We start from the raw sequence: 14,381 nt of genomic DNA, 5'->3' as shown, positions 1-14,381 counted from the left end.
TCATACTCCGTATCTATCCAAAATCGGTAATTTGATACAATTTTTTTTTTTTTTTGATATATATACTTGTAATCTTTTTAAACCTCATCAGGTTATGTATGCTTATGTAGACATAAAATCATGACACTGATTACGTATTTCTAAAGATGGATAATTCATGAACTGTTGAATCTTATGCAAATCTTTGTGGATTTAATCATCATAAACTCATGTTAGGGGTTCAAAGCAAACTTTGCACTATATAGTATATAGATTAAAAAGATAAATGCACATGTGCAAGTTATGATATCTATTGAGGTAAATAAGAGATGGGTTTTCTTTATGATATCTCAATGGGCTCTTGGCCATGGTTCGCCGTTAGACTAACGTTCTTGACCCATACATATAGCCTCGCCAAGCTTATACATAACCCCTCCCTATTTACGGGAGGGCACACCAATTAAGAAAAAAGGAATTGCGCGGCATTTCTCTCTCTACTAGGTCGACATCTCACAGTTGTCCTACATACTTCTTCTATCGATACTAACTTGACCATTAAAGGTTGTTCTTTTAAGGGTACACCCTCATGAGCCCATCTAAGTGCTATGGGATGATTGCAGCCAAACTTCAAGCTCGTCATGACATGGAACAACGTAATGAATCGTCGAGACCATCCTGCTGGATATGATTCAACAAAATTAGTTTTTTTTTTTATAAAACGAAAGGTTTTATTAATGATAGAAAAATTACATGAGAATGACATGTAAACGGGCAACAAGCTGCACTGCAACCCCCCTTTTGAGTAGCAAATCCAATTCTACCGAAAACAAAACTCTGGTTCCTTGCCGTTGAGAAATGGTTGTGCACGACCCTCTGTACTCTGTCCAGAAAACCAACAGCTTCAGGAGCAAGGGAACCAACAGTATCAAAAGCAAAGAGAATGGATACATATTGATTATCAGCACAAACTTTTTCATGCTTAACAACTTTCCCTGATTTTGCCTTCAACATAGCCTGACCAGCCACGAAACGATTTTCCATGAGCCCAACAAGAGGGGATACTTCTGTGAGGTCCACATAAGCGTGTTTCCCTCCTGTCCAACCAAAAACAAGAACATCCGCCGGCCGCAGAGTGGACCTCCCTTCAAAATTAGTTTGAAAAATCACGATCAATAAAAAAGAATTATGTTGTGCACTCGGTAAGAGATTTGTGAACGCTAGTTGCTTCTCTATTCAAGAAACCTTCACATTTTTCAAAGGAACATACAAGAGTGATATTGGTTCGGCTCATCAGTTTTACTAGAACGCATATAGACCTTAAATTTGATAAGCCGAAGCAATATCACGCCATGTCTATTTCTTCGTGGGTTGACAAGAATCATTTTTTGATGATTTCGAGTGGTGGTTATTGCCCCTTTTATAGACGAGATAATCGACTTAATTCAAGCATGTGACTCCATAAACCGATGGAGAAAAAGAAGATGCTAATTAAAGTTATAGAATATTACTATTGGTATTATTATTATTATTATTATATCTATAATAAAGTTATAGAATATGGAATGGGATCAAATACAAACACTTAAGTTTGTAAGAACCATAAGAACCAATACATAATTGACAAGTGTCCATCAATAAAAAATTAGTTTAGGGGTAATTTAGACTTTTTGACCATATTTATTTATAACTAATTAAAAATAATTACAAAAAATATAATCAGCACAACACTATATAATTAGCACAACATCATTAATCGTTCTTCATTATCAGCACATCGTCCTCGAATCGTTCTCCATTATCAACATAAACGACATTAGCACAACATCTTCAATCGTTCTCCATTATCAGCACACCAGATGTGCTGATTATATCTACTTTTGGTGTTTGTTTGTATTATTTTGTAATTAACACATAATCAGCACCTTATTAGCACAAATATAAAACACCTTTTGTTAACTTTTTTTAAAAAACACTTTTATAAATACAAAAAGGTATAGCAATATGGTACTCATATTAAAGATAAAAAAATACTTGATTTTATGGTATATATTTTAAAAAAAAATAATGAAGTATATAAAAGTTATTTTAGTTTAAAAAACCTTGGTGGAATTTGTATTTAATAGAAAATGGTCAAATGACTAGCAATTTTACAAAATTACCCCTAATTTGTTAGTAGTAATTTTTAATTATAAGAGTTTTATTTATAATCAATATCAACCCTTGATTTAAATTAACAATGGTTCAGATCTGTTCTTACGGTTCTTATAATTAGCACTGTTTGTACAGGATCTCAACCCTATAGAATATTACTATTGGTAGTATTATTATATCTATAAAAACAAAATTAGTAAGAATTAAACAATCAATGACCGTGCTTCAAGATTAAATCCACCATACGATTTATGTTCAAATTATTTTTTATTAATAGCAACTTACAAATTTTGCCTCTCAAGTATTTTGAATGGCCAATGGCTATTGGTTCAATTGCTATCCTAAGTAATAATTTTATCATGTGAACCACGAATGAGTTATTCCATGAATGTTGCTTTTGTCTTTTTATTCCATATATATTCGTTGTTGTATTTTCAATATAATACATCAACAATTTTTAAGATTTCACATAATGGATATACAAAAACAACAATCAATGAAGCAAAGTTGCTGATCAAAGAACAATTTAGAGAAAGGTTTATAAGTTTTTTTACGCATATGAGCTAATTACACGAATAGTCTTAGTGGTAACACGATAGGAAAGGTTTATAGAAAAGTGACGGGAATTTATGGGGATTATGTCGAAGTGATAAAACTCATGTAGCTCAAAGCTATGTGTGGATGCTAGCGAACGTGATTCATGATTCATGGTACGTATATTGATTTTGAAGTTAAGTTTTTTTATTTTTAGCACTCTAATTCCTTTAGCAACATTTAATGTTCTTCAATGTCTAACTTGAACAATTAGCTTCAACGTTTGCTTTGAACAATTGTAGAATGTTAGACTATTAACTAAATTTATTGTAAAATGTAATTATTTTATTATTAGAATAATAATGTAACTAGTAGAGTAAATGTTATTAACTTTATACCGCTTGTAAGAAAACATGGAAAAATATGGATCCGATGTACCTAAAGTGTTACAAAAGCAAATAAGATGATTTCCATGTTCCAGTCAAGTGTCAGGGGCGGATCTAGGCCACTTTTGTGGGTTCTTAGGAACCCATTTGGTTTGAAAAAAATGGAAAACATTAGTGAGAACCTTGTATGATTTGGGGAAAAAAATAGTGAGAATCTACCAAAAGGAACCTAGTGAAAAAAGTTCTTAGATCCGCCACTGGTTCCATTCAGTAAGTATTATGTTTCATTATGGGAGAGTCATTGCCGCAATTGAGTCTGGTGGCCCATGCAACTACAGCGATGATATAATTTGATGAATGGGCTATGGTGTGAATGTAAACCAAGATGAGTTATCTATGTTATATGTCTTGCTACCATAACTCCCAAGAGCATCAATACTCTGAAACTAATCACGATCTAACTCAATGATTTTGTCTACCAACCATCAATATTGAAAAACCCGTATGATACATAGTGGATAGAGAGAGGGGGGGGGGGGGGGGGGGAGAGGAGTATGCGGATGGGTTTGGTTTTTGTGGGTTTTTGTAGAACGACGAAAATAAATTCACGACCAAAGGACTTTTAGCCTTATAATATTAAGGTGTGTTACAAATGTGTTCCACCCTATTCTCATTCTCAACATATACAATACGAAGTGAGGGGAATAGTGCCACACAGTCAACATATACAATACGAAGTGAGGAAAATAGTGCCACACAGCTGTGTGGCACTCCCCTATTTGACCACCGGTTTTATTATTTTATACTCGATTTAAAATTACGATTTCGTCCTTAATTTAAAATAAAATTATGTTTTCGCCCCCCACTTCAAAATAAAATTACACTTTTGTCCCTCGCTCAAAGTTACGATTTTGCCCTCGGTTCAAAAATATGATTTTATCCCCATATTACAATTACAATTTTGGCCCCAGTTCAAAATAAATTTTTGCTTTTGCCCCAAACTAAAAATGACGATTTTGCATTTTCGCCCCTTTCAAAAATTATGATTTCGCCTTAAGTTTAAAATTATGTTTTTGACTGGTTCAAAATAAAAGTATGCTTTTGCCCCCCCCCCCCCCCCCCGATTCAAATTACGATTTTGCCCTAACTTCAAAATTTTGATTTTGCCCGAGTTCAAATTACAAAAATAGTTTTGTCCCCAGCTTAAAATTACGATTTTATCCGTAGTGCATAGTTATATTACGATTTTGTCTCCGGTTCAAATTTATAGTATTGCCATCACTTTAACTTTTGGCAAATTACGATTTTACCCAAGTAAACAAATTCAACTTTGCCCTCAGTTCAAATTACAGTATTGCTATCGTTTTAGTTTTTTTTTGCTGTGTGGCACTCCGTTATTTGACCACCGGTTTTATTATTTTATATTCGATTTAAAATTACGATTTCGTCCTTAATTTAAAATAAAATTATGTTTTCGCCCCCCACTTCAAAATAAAATTACGTTTTTGTCCCTCGCTCAAAATTGCGATTTTCCCCTCGGTTCAAAATTATGATTTTATCCCCATATTACAATTACAATTTTGGCCCCAGTTCAAAATAAATTTTTGCTTTTGCCCCAAACTAAAAATGACGATTTTGCATTTTCGCCCCTTTCAAAAATTATGATTTCGCCTTAAGTTTAAAATTATGTTTTTGACTGGTTCAAAATAAAAGTATGATTTTGCCCCCCGATTCAAATTACGATTTTGCCCTAACTTCAAAATTTTGATTTTGCCCGAGTTCAAATTAAAAGTATAGTTTTGTCCCCAGCTTAAAATTATGATTTTATCCTTAGTGCATAGTTATATTACGATTTTGTCTCCGGTTCAAATTTATAGTATTGCCATCACTTTAACTTTTGGCAAATTACGATTTTACCCAAGTAAACAAATTCAACTTTGCCCTCAGTTCAAATTACAGTATTGCTATCGTTTTAGTTTTTTTTAGCAAAACTATAAAAGTGACTTTTTTAATTGGTTGACTGGATTTAATTTTTTTCCATGTCAATGAGCTGCGTAACACTCACTCATTAATCCTGAGAAACTACAGTTTTGCCCTGAGCTCAGAACTACGGTCTTGTCATCGTTTTAGTTTTTTTTCCCTAACAAAACTATAATAGTGGCTTGTTAATTGATTGACAATTATCCGGCCATCGCCCCGCAGCGCGGGCGGCCGGGCATCAACTAGTTAACGTATAACACATATTTGGAGTGAACAGTTTTACTATATTTTTTTATTCTTGGTTAGGAGAATATTTTGTATATTACTATTAGATCACTCTTATTTATTTATTATTGTGAACACCAATCCTTTCATGGTATCAACCTAATTTTCGACCCTCAAACAACCCTAATTAGCTAACAAATCTTCTCCCATGGCCAGCGCACAATCTTATCCTTCCTTTGCCAATTCAACATCCCTTCCCGTTCACACCCTTCTTCACATGTTAACTATTAAGCTCTCACCAATTAACTATATATTAAAATCAAATAACCATTGCTCTCTCACATTAGCACATTTTCTCCTATATATATGGTTGTAACAACCCTCAAAAATATTTCCGACGACAATCCGTAATCAAAACCAGAAGTGCGCGCGACGAAACTTGTATACCCAACTTAGTGATTAAGAAAACTTCACGATTGATAAACCGACCCGCACAAAAGTACCCTTATTAGACTCGCAATTAAAAACCAGACTATTTAGGATCGAGACCCGAGCATACGCGATAAGTACCAGCACGAAAATCTAGAAAAACACGCGATTGGACGAAAAAGGCGGCCAGGGACACGTGTCACGACGTCGCGCCACATGTCAAACCTATGCTGGACATGTGGCAACCTAGGCCAGGCTGACCCTCCAGGTGACACGCAGAAGAGACCCGGTCTCCTTCCGCGACGCTCCAGGCAATCCCAGGTGGGCTATATAAAGGCCAGTCTGGGACAGAAGTTTTCGCACCTGTTCGAGCGAATTCTCTAATCAAATGCTCTCTCATTCTGCTGTTTCACTTCCCGAACCCCTAAACTATGAATCTCTGCTACGTAAAAGTGTACGTAACCCTGATCATTGGCACGATACCATGTCTGATCAAAGTGCTTCCTGGATAAGGCTATACTTTGTTAACTACGTTGGGGTTTTGATCTCGTGATTATTGTTAAAGTTTGAATTGGGTTAATACACTAATACATGTTGCATTGTATGTTTAATTAGGAACCTAGGACTTAGACCAGGAGGCTATTACTAGAAACCTTAAATCTGCAAAGTGATACATTCTCTTTTTATCATGTCACACCCCAACCGATGGTGGAAACATTGACGAACGAGATTTCTCGAGACTTCATAACACTAAAGGTGACAAGTATTTAATAAACATTTTCATTTCATTGCTAACATCAAGTACATTGTTTGATATAGAATACATCGAGTTTGAAACAAAATGAATTACAAAAATTATCGAATGACTAAATTAATATACACGAATTAAAGTTTGGTGCATTTCTAGGCATCCTACTAGATTCCGTCATCATCATCATCATCATCAAAATCCTGCAATACGTTTTAAAGTATAGTTCAATACAAAAGTACTGACGAGTATACAAGTTTTGAGTACTAGCATGTATGTATAAGAGTTTGAACAATCCACATGAGAAAAATAATGAACAGGATTAATGTAAACATGACATGCAATTTAACAAGTCAACCCACAGATTACCGCAAGAATAAAAGACTTAACATGACCTCAAGAATACGGGCGACGCGTTACTCCTATAGCGTTATTGGTGTGCACAAAATGCAACATATAAATTACATCAATTGTGACATAAAACTAACCCTTTTTTAGTACTAATGTTGGAAAAAGTGTGTTTTTGTCTTCCTTTTATAATTTCAGGATTAAATGAGCTCAAATGAACAAAAGAAGCAAAAGGCAGCTAAATCTAACATAAATACAAGAAAAGGAACAAACGTGGCATGCCCGACTCCCTGACAGCATCTTCCCAAGCAAAAACAAGAGAATAGAAGGCTGAACACGCCCCGTGCTCAGTGAGCACGGGTGTGACAACTCGAGTTTCCAAGATTCTGTTTTCGCAATAAATGCACGTTAACTGTTTGTTTAAGTTGTTTGCTTTGTAACTGTATACATTGTGACATGATAAAGTGTATTGTGATTGTGCATGCTTATGTGTTTAGATGTTTAAGTGTATACGTTGCGATATGTTTAAGTGATATGATAACCCACCAGACGAAACGAGTAGACGAAACAAAGAGTGTTTCGCCCTTAAACAACCCAACGAAACACTAATGTGTTTCGCCATAGAACATCACGATGAAACAGATTTGTTTCGCCATCCCTTGTTCGACGAAACAGTGTGTTTCGCCGGCCCACGATTCACCGAAGCCCATTAAGGGCCTAACTCGTTACACGGGGTATTTATCCGGTATTCTGTTTCATTCATAACACTTTGGCAAAAGTTAGAACCCTAGAGCTCTCCCCCCATGTGACGGCTGTTTGAAGTTCCCGAAGCTTTCCTTAGCGATCAATCCATTATTTTTCTCCCATCTCGGTTAGTGCGTGTTCGTTAAATCGGTTTCTTTATCCTTAGATTTCTTTATACATGTTGTGTTTATGCGTGATTTCTGGAACGAATATGAGTATATAAGTATGATGATTCTGAATTCGTAATGTATGATTTAATCGGTTATAATTTCTATGTATCGAGATGTGGATTGTTTGTTGATGATGAACTAGATTGTATGATGTTCCGGAACTGTCGTGTTTGAATGTTGCTAGTGTTATCCGAATGCATGATAGCATGTTAATAGGATTCGTTGATGGGATGTGGTATGGTAATCAGTTTGTGGTACTCATAAACTAGGGTTCATGCTAGACGTCAGTCCTGTGATAATCATGTTATGATGATTTGATGATGATTTGGTGCTAGATGATTTCTGTATGATTGCTGTTTGGTGATGACGGCAATTAGGGTTTCTGCACGTAACTGATTTACGGCGAAACAGATGTTCCACAAAACGCTGACTTCGACGAAACAGATGTGTTTCGCCGAAGACCAGTTGCGAAGAAACAATCTTAACGAAACAATCTTAACGAAACAAAAGTGTTTCGTCGGAGAGGGTGCACGGCGAAACAAGGGGGTGTTTCGCCGATTGGGTAATTTGCACAGTGACTTAGTTTATTTATGTTAGGGGTTAACCTGGTTAGTTAACTGCCGTTAAATGTTGTACATGACTTGTATGATTATGTGTAATGTGCTACTCGGTGATTATTAACGCATTGTCCACTGTGATTGTACTTATATGCAAACTTTGTGAATGCAAACTGATTTCGTACACGTGCGTACTTTAGGACTTGATTGATTAACTGTGAGCACATACTTTAGCATACCGAGCAAACCAAGGTGAGTTCACACTCTTACCAAGGCATGGGATTCCCGGGGTAGGGAATGGGATTGGATGATTATCTGTGCTTACGTGGTTATTGGGAATTATGGATTACTGACCTCTGTTGGGAAAGGTCACTTATAGATACTGCTAGGCTAGTGATACATGGGGTAGCCCCCACTACTCTTCGCACACATGCCTGTAATGGCCGCGATACTGATATTGATCTTCGCACACATGCCTGGAATGGCCGCGATACTGATACTAAACTTCGCACACATGCTTGGAAGGCCGCGATACAAATAAAACTAGTCTACAATTCATGGGAAACCCCCACTAATCTTCGCAAACATGCCTGGAGGGCCGCGATGAAATTATAAACGATATATGGGTTACTAAACATGAAAACATCTTACGAAATAAATGCTATTACTAAACAACCCATTGTGAACTCGCTCAACTAGTTGTTGACTCTCTGTTACATGCCTTGCAGGTCGTTCGGTACACTTGGAGCTTGCACTGGGAGGCGCGGTCGTTGTGGACAAGGATCATGAATGCTTTGTTAAACGTTTATGACATTACATACTTAAACTTATGTTGGGTTTACTTTTATGCTTCCGCTAAACGTTGATATCATACTTATGTTTTGAACATCTTTCATATTGGTTTGGTTGAATTACAATTATATGTATATTGTTCAATATGATTGGTGGCTTGATCTTGGTCAGTCACGCCTCCAAGCGGTGATACTCCGCGAGTGGATTTTGGGGGTGTGACAGATTGATATCAGATCCATTGGTTATAGAGAACTTGGTATTAATATGGGGAAAACGTTTTTTTTTTTATTAAAACCAGACTATAACCAGCACAGTGCTCAACGATCCACAACGACGCTTCGCTCCACGTGCAAGGCTCATCACCATAGGTACTACTATTCATGTTTACTTTGCCTACTTGCTAGGATTACATAGAACTTTGCTCGTGGTATGCTTAGATTACATTGCCTACTATTCGTTATTACTTGAGAACACTTGTGTGCTTACTCTCTTCTGTCATCGCACTATTCGCGAACGCTCTCTCACCTATGTTACCTTTACTATGAAGATCATGGCTGGACGCATTAACTTGACACTAGCCCAGTTGACGACTCTCATTAACGAACAAGTTGCTGCGGCACTTGCAGCCGCACAAGCAGGAGGTATACCCTTCAGTCGTAACTCACACTAGGATCTTTAGATCCTACACTCCTAAACCAACTCTTGTGTTTAACCTTGTCCTGTTCTTATACACAACAGGTCAACACGCTCAGCCACCTGTTTGCACTTTTAAGAATTTCATGGACTGTCGTCCTAGCACATTCAGTGGCACGGAGGGAGCAGTGGGACTCCTCCATTGGTTTGAAAAGCTCGAGTCTGTGTTTGAGATGTGTGAATGCCCTGAGGCTCGCAGGGTGAAGTACGCCACTGGCACACTGGAAGGAATCGCGCTGACTTGGTGGAATGCGCAAGTTCAACTTTTAGGGTTGGCAGCTGCTAATGCCACCCCTTGGAATGATTTCAAAGAGCTGATTAAATGGGAATACTGCACACGTGACGACATCCACAAGTTAGAGGTGGAGTACTTTCATTTGAAGATGACTGGGTCGGAAATTGAGGCATATACTAAAAGGTCAAACGAGCTGGCTGTCCTGTGTCCAACTATGGTGGACCCTCCTATCAGGCGTATAGAGTTGTATCTCAAAGGGCTGGCACCAGAAATTCAAAGCCACGTGACATCGGCCAACCTTGATAATATCCAGGATATTCAACGTCTTGCTCATCGCCTCACAGATCAGGCAGTGGAACAGAACAGGCTGCCTACACGTATCAGTGCTACCGATGCTACTACTTCCGCTACTCCCAGTGATAACAAGCGGAAATGGGATGGGGATTCCAGTAAGGGTTCAGCTACAACTCAGTCTCAGGTTCAGCAGCGAAAGACTGATAACTACCAGAGCCCTGGTCAGCAAACTTCGAGTAGTCAGAGACAGGGTGGATATCGAGGAAACCTTCCAAGGTGCAATACTTGCAACAAGCACCACAACGGCCAGTGCAACAAGGGTCGTTGTCAGCGGTGCCTCAAGTTTGGTCATGAGGCTAAAGATTGCAGGAGCTCACGACCTGCGAATCAGAATCAGCAACAACAACCACCTGCTCCACGAAACCAGCAGCAGCAACAACAGCGTGGAAACAGAGGATGTTATCAATGTGGTGCTGAAGGCCACTTCAAACGTGACTGCCCCCAGTTAGAACAAAACCAGAACAACAACAATAACAACAATCAGGGCAACGGGAACAACAATGGGGGGAATAATAATGGCAACGATGCTAGGGGTCGTGTGTTCGTGCTGGGGCAGGGTGACGCAAGGAATGATCCTAACGTGGTTATGGGTAAGTTTCTTCTCGACGGCTTTTATGTTACTGTATTGTTTGATTCGGGTGCGGATACCAGTTATGTGTCTCTAAAAGTTAGTCAAATGTTAAAACGTACACCAACACCCTTAAACGCCAAACATGTCGTAGAGTTAGCCAACGGTAAAAGTTTAGAGGCCACACATGTAGTAAAAGGTTGTAACATCGTCTTAGCCGGTCAGACTTTCTCCATCAACCTCATTCCTATAGTTCTGGGTAGTTTCGACATCGTCATTGGTATGGATTGGTTATCCCAGCAACAAGCAGAGATCTTATGCAAGGAGAAGATCGTTCGTATTCCCCGTTCTGGTAAAGAACCTCTCGAAGTTCAAGGCGACAAGAGTGGTGCCGTGGTTGGCATCATCTCCTTTCTGAAGGCTCAGAAATGTTTGCGCAAGGGCCACACTGCCATTTTGGCACTTGTTACTGATGCATCAACAAAAGAGAAGAGATTAGAGGATATCCCAGTTGTACGCGATTTTCCTCAAGTGTTTCCTGAAGATTTACCTGGGCTACCGCCTCATCGCCAGGTCGAATTCCAGATTGAACTAGCTCCAGGAGCAGCACCAATAGCTCGCGCATCGTATCGATTAGCTCCAACCGAACTAGAAGAATTGTTTAAGCAATTGCAAGAACTCTTGGATAAGGGTTTTATTCGTCCTAGCTCTTCGCCCTAGGGAGCTCCAGTATTATTTGTGAAGAAGAAAGACGGTACCTTCCGAATGTGTATAGATTACCGCGAACTCAACAAGGTGACAGTGAAGAACCACTATCCTCTTCCACGTATAGATGACTTGTTCGACCAACTACAAGGGTCGAGCTACTACTCAAAGATTGATCTGAGGTCAGGTTACCATCAACTGAGAGTCCGGGATGAGGACGTCTCCAAAACAGCATTCAGAACTCGCTACGGCCACTACGAGTTTCTTGTCATGCCCTTCGGATTAACGAACGCACCTGCGGTCTTTATGGATCTTATGAACAGAGTGTGCAAACCTTACTTGGACAAGTTTGTGATTGTCTTCATCGACGACATCCTGATCTACTCTAAGAGTCAGGAGGAACACGAGCAACATTTACAACTTATTTTGGAACTCCTTCGAAAGGAACAACTGTACGCCAAGTTTTCAAAATGCGACTTCTGGCTTCGTGAAGTCCACTTTCTAGGCCACGTGGTAAACAAGGATGGGATTCATGTTGATCCATCCAAGGTAGACTCGATCAGGAACTGGCCTGCACCACGTACACCAACGGAAATATGCCAATTCTTGGGTTTGGCGGGTTATTACAGACGGTTCATCAAATACTTCTCAAAGATTGCACAACCGCTTACACTACTGACACAGAAAGGTGTTACTTATCGTTGGGGCAATACACAGGAAACGGCTTTCCAACGCTTAAAGGATAGACTATGCAGTGCACCTATTCTCTCTCTGCCAGAGGGCACAGACGATTTCATGGTTTATTGTGACGCATCAATTCAGGGTCTTGGTTGTGTATTGATGCAACAGGATAAAGTCATTGCTTACGCTTCGCGCCAACTTAAGATCCACGAACGGAATTACACTACTCATGATTTAGAGCTGGGAGCGGTTGTTTTTGCCCTTAAGATATGTCGACATTACCTGTACGGTACCAAGTGCACTATCTACACCGATCACAGGAGTCTCGAGCATATCTTCAAGCAGAAGGAATTGAACATGCGACAACGTCGATGGGTCGAGCTACTTAAAGATTATGAATGCGCCATCAAGTACCATCCAGGCAAAGCCAACGTTGTGGCTGACGCTCTCAGTCGAAAGGATACTGTACCTAGACGCGTGCGAGCATTGCAACTCACTATTCAGTCTAGTCTCCCTGCACAGATACGAGATGCTCAGGTAAAAGCATTGAAACCAGAAAACGTCAGGGCTGAAGCCTTACGCGGCTCAAGGCAACGATTAGAACACAAGGAAGACGGTGCTTACTACGTAACAGGACGCATATGGGTCCCATTTTATGGCAACTTACGCGAGCTGGTAATGGATGAGGCTCATAAATCCCGCTACTCGGTACATCCAGGTTCGGATAAAATGTACCACGATCTTAGAACTACGTATTGGTGGCCTAGCATGAAGGCCCACATAGCAACGTACGTTGGCAAGTGTTTGACGTGTGCGAGAGTCAAGACGGAATACCAGAAACCATCAGGCCTACTTCAGCAACCAAGGATACCACAATGGAAATGGGAGGAAATTTCCATGGATTTTGTTACTGGCCTGCCTAGATCCCAGCTTGGGAACGATACTATTTGGGTGATCGTGGATCGACTCACAAAGTCTGCTCACTTCTTTGCTATCAAAGAGACAAACAAGTTCTCTACTTTGGCAGACATATACCTGAAAGAAGTTGTTTCGAGGCACGGAGTGCCAACCTCTATTATTTCTGATCGTGATGCACACTTTACTTCAGAACTGTGGCAAGCAATGCACAAATCTTTTGGCTCTCGATTAGACATGAGCACAACCTATCTCCCTCAGACGGATGGGCAGTCTGAGCGCACTATTCAAACTCTGGAAGACATGTTACGTGCACGCGTTATCGACTTCGGCAGCAGCTGGGAAAAACATCTTCCGTTAGTGGAGTTCTCGTACAATAACAGTTACCACACCAGCATTCAAGCCGCTCCATTCAAGGCATTGTACGGACGTAAATGCCGATCACCTCTTTGTTGGGCAGAGGTGGGTGATAGTCAGATCACATGCCCAGAAATGGTAGTTGATGCTACTGAACGGATTGCACAGATACGACCACGCATGGCGGCGGCTCGTGACTGTCAGAAAAGCTACTTTGAAGGAACTCACTATCGACGAACAGTTGCATTTCGTCGAAGAACCAGTTGAAATCACGGACCGGGATGTTAAGGTCCTCAAAAACACCAGAATACCTCTAGTTCGAGTTCGTTGGAACTCCCGTCGTGGCCCAGAGTACACCTGGGAACGAGAAGACCAGATGGAACTCAAGTATCCCCAGTTGTTCCAGAACAATGCAACTACTACTGAGGCTGAAGCTACTACCGAATTTCAGGACGAAATTCCAAATCAACGGGGGGATGATGTGACACCCTAGGAAAACCAGTAAACGATACAACTTACCTAGCTTCCTCAGTAAGCGCATGCTAAATTTCGGGACGAAATTTCTTTCAAGTTGGGGATAATGTGACAACTCGAGTTTCCAAGATTCTGTTTTCGCAATAAATGCAAGTTAACTGTTTGTTTAAGTTGTTTGCTTTGTAACTGTATACGTTGTGACATGATAAAGTGTATTGTGATTATGCATGCTTATGTGTTTGGATGTTTAAGTGTATACGTTGCGATATGTTTAAGTGATATGATAACCCACCAGACGAAACAAAGAGTGTTTCGCCCTTAAACAACCCGACGAAACACTAATGTGTTTCGCCATA

General features: G+C 39.6%; 1 long non-coding RNA gene across 1 annotated transcript; it reads right to left on the bottom strand.

Annotated features, from left to right (window-relative positions):
• Nucleotides 1-262: 262 nt before the first annotated feature.
• Nucleotides 263-1,349, bottom strand: LOC118487657. The gene is made up of 2 exons (XR_004882450.1): nucleotides 730-1,349; nucleotides 263-657 (listed from the first exon to the last, which is right to left on the bottom strand). It is a non-coding gene; the product is annotated as an uncharacterized LOC118487657 (long non-coding RNA).
• Between the last annotated feature and the right edge of the window lie 13,032 nt (nucleotides 1,350-14,381).

This window comes from Helianthus annuus, chromosome 15 (assembly GCF_002127325.2).
Source record: "Helianthus annuus cultivar XRQ/B chromosome 15, HanXRQr2.0-SUNRISE, whole genome shotgun sequence".
Taxonomy (NCBI): Eukaryota; Viridiplantae; Streptophyta; class Magnoliopsida; order Asterales; family Asteraceae; genus Helianthus; species Helianthus annuus.
Note: the sequence above shows the minus strand (reverse complement) of the source record. Positions and strands in the feature narration are given on the sequence as shown.